Here is an 8,987-nt window from a genome sequence, read left to right on the forward strand (position 1 = left end):
ATATGCAAAATAGTTGTAGAATAATGGCTCGCGTTTCCACCTTCCCTGTTAAAATTGAATAGCTGTTAAATATCTGGTTAAAACTTTACGATTGGTACCGTAATATGAGGATTGTCCTCAAAAGTGCCGAGAAGGACTTTGTCCTATCGCATGCTTTCCGTATCCTCCCGCTAATGCTATGGATCATGTGACTCTCGTCCTTTGATCCAAAAGCTAGAATTCTGTTACGGTCAAGTGGAATATGTTTGCTTCCATGAAACCCAAACTTCGAAAGTTGGGATAGTTATATGATATTCATGGAACTGAAAATTATTTTCAGATACAAACAAAGCAATGTTTGTTTGCAAGTATTAGTAAAAGTGTTTACTATGCATTTGACTGTTGGGAAAGGGATCCAGAAGAACGCCTGTCATATAATGAAAGGTGAATAAAACAACAACTTAAAGAGAAAGGAAGTGTCCAAAGGGTGTTAGTATGACTTACACGCCTAGGAAGTCCGGGGCTAATGCCACTCTTAAGTTGGGTGCTTCTTCTGAGAGTAGGAGAAATACTAAAAGTTAAACTGCTAGAAGTATAAAGGCAAAAGGAAAGAAGACTGGAATATCCAGCTCATGTATGAATGTCATACAAGTTTTTGATGTATAGAAGGCTGGTCAAAGATATAGTTCTTGCGAATTATGGTTAAACATGTTAATCACTAATTCTTGGGTATTGTGAGTTCATCACAAAAATGCCCGCTCGATTGCATTCTGTTGCAACTCGATGTAAGAACTACTATGGCCTGAAAGACTAGCTAGAAATGAGGTTAAGGTATACACAGGGAACATAGTAAATGTTACTATACCTTCCATCGGTGTATTGCCGTCTGTATTTATTTTCATAATTCATTTAGAGTTTTACAAACTCTATCCCATTGCATAAGGCATCTTGCAAGAAGGTTGTTCATAAGAGAACTTTTTATGTTCGATGTTATGAATAACACAAGGGCCATACTTTCATTATGAATGAGATGTATGTTATGAATATTGATAATAATACAATACCTCTGGGTTTACTTTCATAATTCATTTTAGAGTTTCATACACTCTAGCCCATTGCACAATGTTTGTTGCAAAAGAGTTGTTCATAAAAACAACAATTGTTGTTAAGTATTATGAATAACATAAGGGCCATACTTCCATCATCGATGGGACGTATGTTATGAATATTGAGGGTAATATGATACATCCATAACACTGACGCTAAATGTCGCAAGACTAAAAGAATACCACACAAGTGTGGCACTACATTTGGTCACATTGGAGAAACCCGCATGGAAAATTCCATTATGATGGATTTTGAAGTCTTTTTGATTTTGAATCATCTGACACTTGCAACTTTCCTCCGAAAAGTGAAGTGACTAAAATACCGTTCACAGGCCATAAGGAACGAACAACAAACTTATTAGTGATCATACATTTGATGTGTGTAGTCCGATAAGTGTTGTTAGTGGTGGATTTATTTATCTTCAGAAATGACTCAAGTAGATATATGGATATTTACTTGATGAGACGTAAGTCTGGATCTTTTGAAATCATTCGAAAGGTTCTCAAAAATGAAGTAGAAGTTATTGTAACAAGAAAATTATGTTTCTGCAATTTGATTGCACAAAGGAATATTTGAGTTACATGTTTAGCGAATGTCTGATGAGTTGTGAAAGGGGTTTCATAAACTTGCACCTCCCGGAACACCACTGCAAGTGGAAAGTCCGTGGAGATGTAATCAAACCATTTATGACATGGTAAGGTCAAAGATGACATAAATAAATTTGCCATTATCCCTTTTAAAGTGATGCTTTAGAGACTGCGGCTTTTACACTGAAAAGAGCTACATCGGGTCTGTTGAAATGAAGCCATGGTATGGTACGCCCAACCATGTTATATCTTTTCTTAACATTTGGAATATGGGGCTTGTGTAAAAGGTTACAAACCTATTCCAAATCAGACAAGTGCTACTTTGTAGGTTATACCAAAATGTTGGGTATTCCTCCCTCACTATACCGAGGCAAATAGTTTTGCCGCGAAACGGTGTGCTTTTAAAGAGAATGGTTCTTTCTAAAAGGTGAGTGGGAGAATAGTGCAACTCGACGAGATAAACAGTATCTTCATCAGATCAAAGGAAAGAGACCTTGGAAGAAATTCCAGAGTTTCCTACTGCGACTGATACAGAAGTCTCTACAATAAAATGTATGAACTTCGGTCGAACTTGCAGCTGAACCACGTAGGCAAGGCTCGTGCAAACCTCTCAGGTGCGCAAACGAGATATTGTTGTTAGACAACATTATACCTACGATACACAAGGAAGCGTTGATGGGCCCTGACTCCGGAATTGGCTAAATGCCAATACAACCCGAGTTAGTTTCCATATAAGTGATTCAAGATTAAAACCTTGATACACCTTTCGGAAGACTTAGAGTCTAACGAATATTTATGGAACTTAAAACTGATACGGATAAAATGTTTTATCCATAAAGCTCGACTTGTTGAAATAATACGATGAGGTTGTTTTCATCGTAGCGATGCTTAAAGTCGGTTCGGGTTGAACTAGCAATTAATACATATTTCAATCATGAGATATGAAACATGGATGATAAAAGGATTTCCATCTGATGGAAATGAAAGCTAGGACTTGTATATGATACAGTCCAAAGTAATTTGTCGATCCAGAGGATGCTAGTAGGTATGCAAACTTCAGAGTTCCAGCAATGGACAGAAGAGAGCAAAATGGAGTTGGAATCTTCGTGTTTTGATGAAATGGTCAAAGGGGTTTTGACTTCATCAATGGGTAACGAAGATGCTTGTAATTCAAGAAAGTAAGTGGGAGCGTAATAATATTTCTAAAAACCTTATGTGCTTGGCACATTGGTAATTGGAAATAAATTTCTTGACACAAATTAGGACTTCATTTGAAAATAGTTTTTCGATGAAGTGCTTAGGCTAAATAGCCTCAATATTAGGCATGATGATCTATGGAGATAGATTTACCTAATGGGGCTAAGCAATGAATACATATTGACAAGATGCTAAAACCTTTTAGCATTTAAAACGCCAAGGAGTGATTCTTGCCAAAGTCACATGGAAAGAGTTTTTGCAAGACTCGGTGTCCCAAAACACTGATGAGTAAAATACATGATGCAGATTCCACACACTTTTGTGTTTGGATTAATCATGTATTCCATGGTATGTAAAACAACCAGATATGTCCGATACTCCCAAGGTGTTGCGAGTATGGATACCAAAGTGATCAAATTACTGATCATGGGACAACAGTGAAAGATGTCACAGAGTACTAGAGTAAGTACTGATGACATGGTTTTCTCGCAAGCAGAGATCATGAAGAGTTCGTTGTAAAATGTTACATCGATAGAGTCTTCATCTTTTCTCCATGCGATTTTCGATTTAAATTAAGGGTTTTGTGTAACACACAATGTGGTGGCACAGTTAGTTGGAATTTGTTCAAACTAGTTACTGTGGCGAATTCTATAACAAGGGCTAAGTATGTTGACGCTTTAGAAGCGACAAAGAAGATGTTGAATCATATAGTTCATTCATGAACTTAGTATAGTTCCAAGATGGCTTTTGACAATGGGACACTACTGCAGGTAGTTGCTCCATAACTCAGTCTGAGGAATCCAGGTTCGACCTGTGATTCACATACATACAAAGCCAAGTCCACACAAAATATGAATTTTGTGAAAACGTGAAAACGCGAGGACATGCAAAGATACACACGGAACTGAAGTCGTCAGATCCGTTGGACATCAGGCTATACCACAAGCGAAGCATATTTACACCGGTGTGCCACAGGTGTGAAGTGCATTAGCATAAGCTAGATTATTGACTCTAGTGCAAGTGGGAGTCTGTAGGAGATATGCCCTAGAGGCAATAATAAATGATATTATTTATCTCCGAGTTCATAATTATGTTTATGTTCCATGCTATAACTGCAATGATTCTCGAGTCTGCAATATCCACGAGGCTCGGAGGAAGACTCAAATGCACGTGTGGAATAATAAACGGTAAGAAGTATTCCTAGTCTGGCCTCTAAGACTAGCTCAAGTGTTGCATGATGATTCTGTTTTCCTGGTCATGGGCATGTCTATGCCAGCAACTTTGAGGGCACAATGTTAAGAGAACATTTGTGTTGAATCGACCCGGATTGATGTTATGCTATGAGATTCATTCGTCACAAGTTTATTGGTACATAACACAGAGATGGTTAACGTTTGCATGATTCCTTAGACCATGAGAGTATCGAGTTTCTTCATGCTTGCTTCATGAACTTTGGGGTTTGTTAAACGTCATCCGTAAATGGGTGGCTATTACGGCGGCTTACGGGTTCATGGAAAAGTGTGTCAAGTAACTTGATAGCTCAAGATTGGGATTTGCTCCTCCGACGATGGAGAGATATCTCTGGGCCCTCTCGGTGTTACGGTATCCATCATCGTCTGGCCAGACACTTTGTGATTTGATCACGGGGATGCCGGAACACGATAACGAGAAAAGAGAACAATACCGGTAACGAGGTAACTAGCATAGTGGACAAGTTGTTGATCCACGGGAATGCCAACATGTCTCACCTCGGGTATTTGTAACATATCGCGAAGCAACAGGAATAGCACACGGCAACTGGAGGTTCACTCGAATATTTATTCGTGTGGGTATAGGGGTCAATATGGGTGTCCACGGCTCCGATGTTGATCATTGATCGGAAGGGGTTCCGGGTCATGTCTATACTTCACCGAACCTATAGGGTCACACGCTTAAGGGTCATCTATCTGCTGAATACTAGACAGGGAGTCTGAGAGAAAATCACCGAAAAAGTTTCGGACACCGAAAAGTTTCGGACAGCGGAATCGTACCGCAGAGAGAGGTCATCGGATAAGTTTCGATGATACCGAAAAGTTGTTTCGGGATACACCATTAAGTCAAATTGGTTTCGGCACATGCCTGATAATTCTTGGAGGATGCCAGAATCATTCTGGAAGCTTTTTGGAATTTTCTGAGATAAAAACCGGAAATGTTCCGGAGCTGCCGGAGCCACTTCAGATGCGTTTCGCAGATGAAAATCACTAAAACCGGAATTGTTTCGGAACGCGTTGAAAATCATTTTAGTGGGTACTGGAAATGTTCTTAGCCCACATAAATATTTTCAGTTCGATCAGACGCTGAAAAATGTCGTCGTGAATAGTGAAAATCAGCTTTATGGTTACTTTATGGAAAGCCACCTTTTGGGGCTTTGCTCCAAAAGATCTTGGGGATGACATGGATGGATAGGAGCCATTTTTTGGGCCCCTCATGGGGGTGTGGCCGGCCACATGGGGTATCCCCCCTTGGGGACCCTCTTGTTCCTTGGTTTCACTCCTAGGTCCTTGTGGAAGGACTTCATTCATGTGCATTTTGGGTTTTTTGTGAAACTACCCTACCCCCTTGGGATTTCCTATAAATAGAGGTGGAGGGGCAGCCCTCCACACTCATCCCTTGCTCTCATACACATGCCATGCATTATCTGGCTTCTTCTCTCCCTCCCACGAAAAGAGTTTCGTAGAGCCGTAAGGCTGTCTGGGTTCCGGCAGGAACTAGTTCTGGACGGCGAAGCCCTGCCGGATAGATGACACCGTATGTGTGCAACTCTGTAGAGAGATCGTAGTTTCGGTCTTAGTTCGTGAGTGCCTCCCGAAGGGCTGTCCGTGTGACCGTCCGAGTTTCGAAGGTCCTCCCGAAGGGCTGTCCGAGTGACCGTTCGAGTTTCGAAGGTCCTCCCAAAGGGCTGTCCGCGACACCGTCCGGGGGCTGTTCGACCGCCTCCCGGAGGGCTGTCTGAGGAGCAGATGAGGGTATACATCCTCGCGGTTGGGAGGTTGTAAATCCTAGCTGCGGGGATCTGCACCGCCGATCGTCATCGACTCTACTTCCCGCTGCGCTACGAGTCGGTAACGAAAAAGATCAAACCATGTATGCAGTCTCCATAGTGGTCCTGGGCTGGTGCGTAGGTCGAATTTTTTTTGTTTTCTGTCGCGTTCCCCTTCAGTGGCATCAAGAGCCGTGCTATAAGGACTGAGACTGCACTTGATTTTGACTCCTTAAGGAGATGTATAGCTCTGTATCAGTGTACTTTTGTCTCCAGTACTAGTCAAAAGAGAACTAAACTTAATCTTTGACATGCCTCTCCTAATTTAGCTACCCATGATGTTAAGCGTCTGAAGCCCACAAGCATTTTCAGTACGCCCAGAACTTGATAAAAGCAGATACATGGTAAACTTTAGTTTTTTTTTACTATATTCTGACATACTAAGCTGGGTAAAATCAACCTGCTCCTACTTTGCAAACATACAACACCATCTATCGAGCCTTAATTCTGAAATAGTAGTAAACTTTCTGGTTTCTAAACTATGCCAGTAGCTCCGGTAATCATATATTTTTGCTGTTTTTTATTTTGAACATTCTGGTCTTGTTTTTCTTGGCTTGCTGGCTGCTTCTCCCTGACTGTGACCCAGCTGCATCATGCATGTTGATTTCTTTGCTTGTTAGATCCCAATGCGTGAGATCTTCATTTTCTATTTATACATTCTGACATGAACTTCTTGTTGGCACTGCAGCCTGCTTATGAGTTATGACTGTTTTACACAATCTAGTTTCTTTTTGTCTACCACCAATGCGAAGCCAACTTGTAACAGCTAAATCAATCAGTTACGTTACAAGTACTCCTCCATCCATATGCTTACTCATAGTGCAAGCAAGAGTAAATGCTTTCCATTAATTTCACTTTAACAATTAGTTATACACGACATTAGTGCATCCCGTGCTTGCATCCTAACTTATCAACTTGATTATATTCATGTAAGCTCCAGGAAGGGGCTTTGAAAGATGAAGAGGAAGCCACTCTTGCTATGTCCAAAGCAATGGTAATATATCGTGTGGACTTACATCCTGAATAATGTGTACATCGTGTGCATTTACTAGCTTTAATTAGGTCTTATGCTTCCATTTTCAGCAAAATTGTAAGAATTCCAAATACCTTACTTCTAGTCCTATGTCTATCGCATCTTGTCATTATATATGGAGTGGTAATGTTAGGTTTTCATATATAGGAAAAAGACAAGTACAATAATCAGGAGCCAAGTCCCATTGAGTTTTTTAAAGAGACCCATACTAACAGCATGAGCGAGCCGACACATCTAGCTTATGTAAGATTTGTTCCTTTATTGTTTCTGACTTGAAATGATTCTCATATTGGTCGAGTGTATCCATCATATGAACTTTGCCTTACTTGAGCATCAATGTTTTCCTTTATACAATAGAATGCAATGGAAAAGAAAAGGGAAACACAATCAGAAGTGAGCAACCAGTGTTTGATTCAATGATTGTGGCTGAAGTTCTAAAAACACCCACAACACCTACCTTTCCAGCATGAGTTATGCATCAAGATCCGGGAGATTTGGGAACTCTAATTCATCAGCAAGTATGTGAGTGAAAGAATTGAGCAAAAGGATAGAGAGGCGAGAGATGCAAATGACAGGTACTTGTCTTGTTTCTTGTTGTGTTCTTGTTGTTTCTTTTTTCATGCTTTTTTGCCCGTGCACAGTGCCCTCATGATAGTAAGAAAATGCATACACAAATACTTGTGAATAAGACATTTGTCTTCAGTTCTTGTAACAAACTAAGGAGTGCTTCGCTGTTTATATAAATCCAATAATCCAAAGTAACATAAAAATAATAAATTCTTGTAATGAGAAATACATGGTTTTTGCTGCTACAACACAAAGGCATGAGAATAAGATTGTAATGCATGGTTTCTAATCCTGAAATCTAGTATGATTTGTTGATTGGTTTATATGCTTGCTTTTTAGTAGAATGATATAGGTTGGTTGAGTTTGATCTAAAAAGTTGTTGTCCAAGCATAGTTGCTTCTTGCCTAGGTTACTAATTTGATATCTTATCGGTGACGCTTGCTCCTTTTCAGAATGATAAATGAAATTTATCTCTTAGTCATGGATGTTTTTTACCATTAAAAGTTATTCTTCAACTTACTGTTTCATTTGCCCATCCATATGTTTGCCTTCACATTTAATAATGTACCTCTCTATTTTACATTCACATTTTGATAGATTGTAAGCTTCTTAGTGGTACTCTCACCTTTTTATCTTGTCTGTTTTCATCTCATCAAGATGCAATGTTGTTATGTTTTGTCAATTTATAGGCACTGAGAGGAGTTAGTGGTGAGACTTGAAGCACAAGCGAGAGCATTTGAAGAGGTGCAGAGGAAGCAACACGAAGAATTGGAAGGTGTGAAGAAGATCGAGCAAGAGAAGAATGAAGCCTGGCAAAAGAAGCAACAAGAGACGGATAACCCGATTGGTTTTCTCTTAAGGGCTCAAGCAACTCAGCAAGCAACTTAGCAGTCCTAATCCTAACTTAATGGTGGATGAAGGCCATCCTTTTGCGATGGAAAGATAGTTGTTGAATCATACATTGCAATCATTAGGATAACACATGTGGTCTTTACTTATCTAAATATTGCTTTTCAACTTGTCTATTCTTCTGTCAAACTCGTGAGTCAGTGTTAATTTTTACTACGAAACACAAGAGGACGAATTGGCTGAGACGATTAAATATATAATATCATAAATTTATGATGTGATTTGGATCTTAACTTATATTTATATAATCTCATATGAATTAAATACTTATTGTCATATGCATTTGGATTATGGTGGATTTGATCATTTGTCATAATTTAAATTCAAAATAAATCAAATATATGTGGTGTCATCTTAACCAATAATGAAACTAATGATGCTAGCAGTGGGATAGTCTGCTTGGGTGTTGACGTGGCATGAATTTAGTGACGTTGCTACATCACTGAATATGGTGCAATATGGCAATTTTTCTCGTAGCGTGTGACATTAATCGACTGTTACAAAAGTAACAACTTGATGATGTTCTAGA

The 8,987-nt window shown here is 39.5% G+C and overlaps 1 long non-coding RNA gene across 1 annotated transcript; it reads left to right on the forward strand.

The window, feature by feature from the left end:
- Window positions 1–6,018: 6,018 nt before the first annotated feature.
- LOC123141945 (uncharacterized) lies at window positions 6,019–8,625 on the forward strand. The gene is made up of 4 exons (XR_006470476.1): window positions 6,019–6,943; window positions 7,130–7,225; window positions 7,340–7,557; window positions 8,239–8,625. It is a non-coding gene; the product is annotated as an uncharacterized lncRNA (long non-coding RNA).
- The last annotated feature ends 362 nt before the right edge of the window (window positions 8,626–8,987 follow it).

The sequence above is a fragment of the Triticum aestivum genome, chromosome 6D (genome assembly GCF_018294505.1).
Source record: "Triticum aestivum cultivar Chinese Spring chromosome 6D, IWGSC CS RefSeq v2.1, whole genome shotgun sequence".
In the NCBI taxonomy this organism is placed as follows: Eukaryota; Viridiplantae; Streptophyta; class Magnoliopsida; order Poales; family Poaceae; genus Triticum; species Triticum aestivum.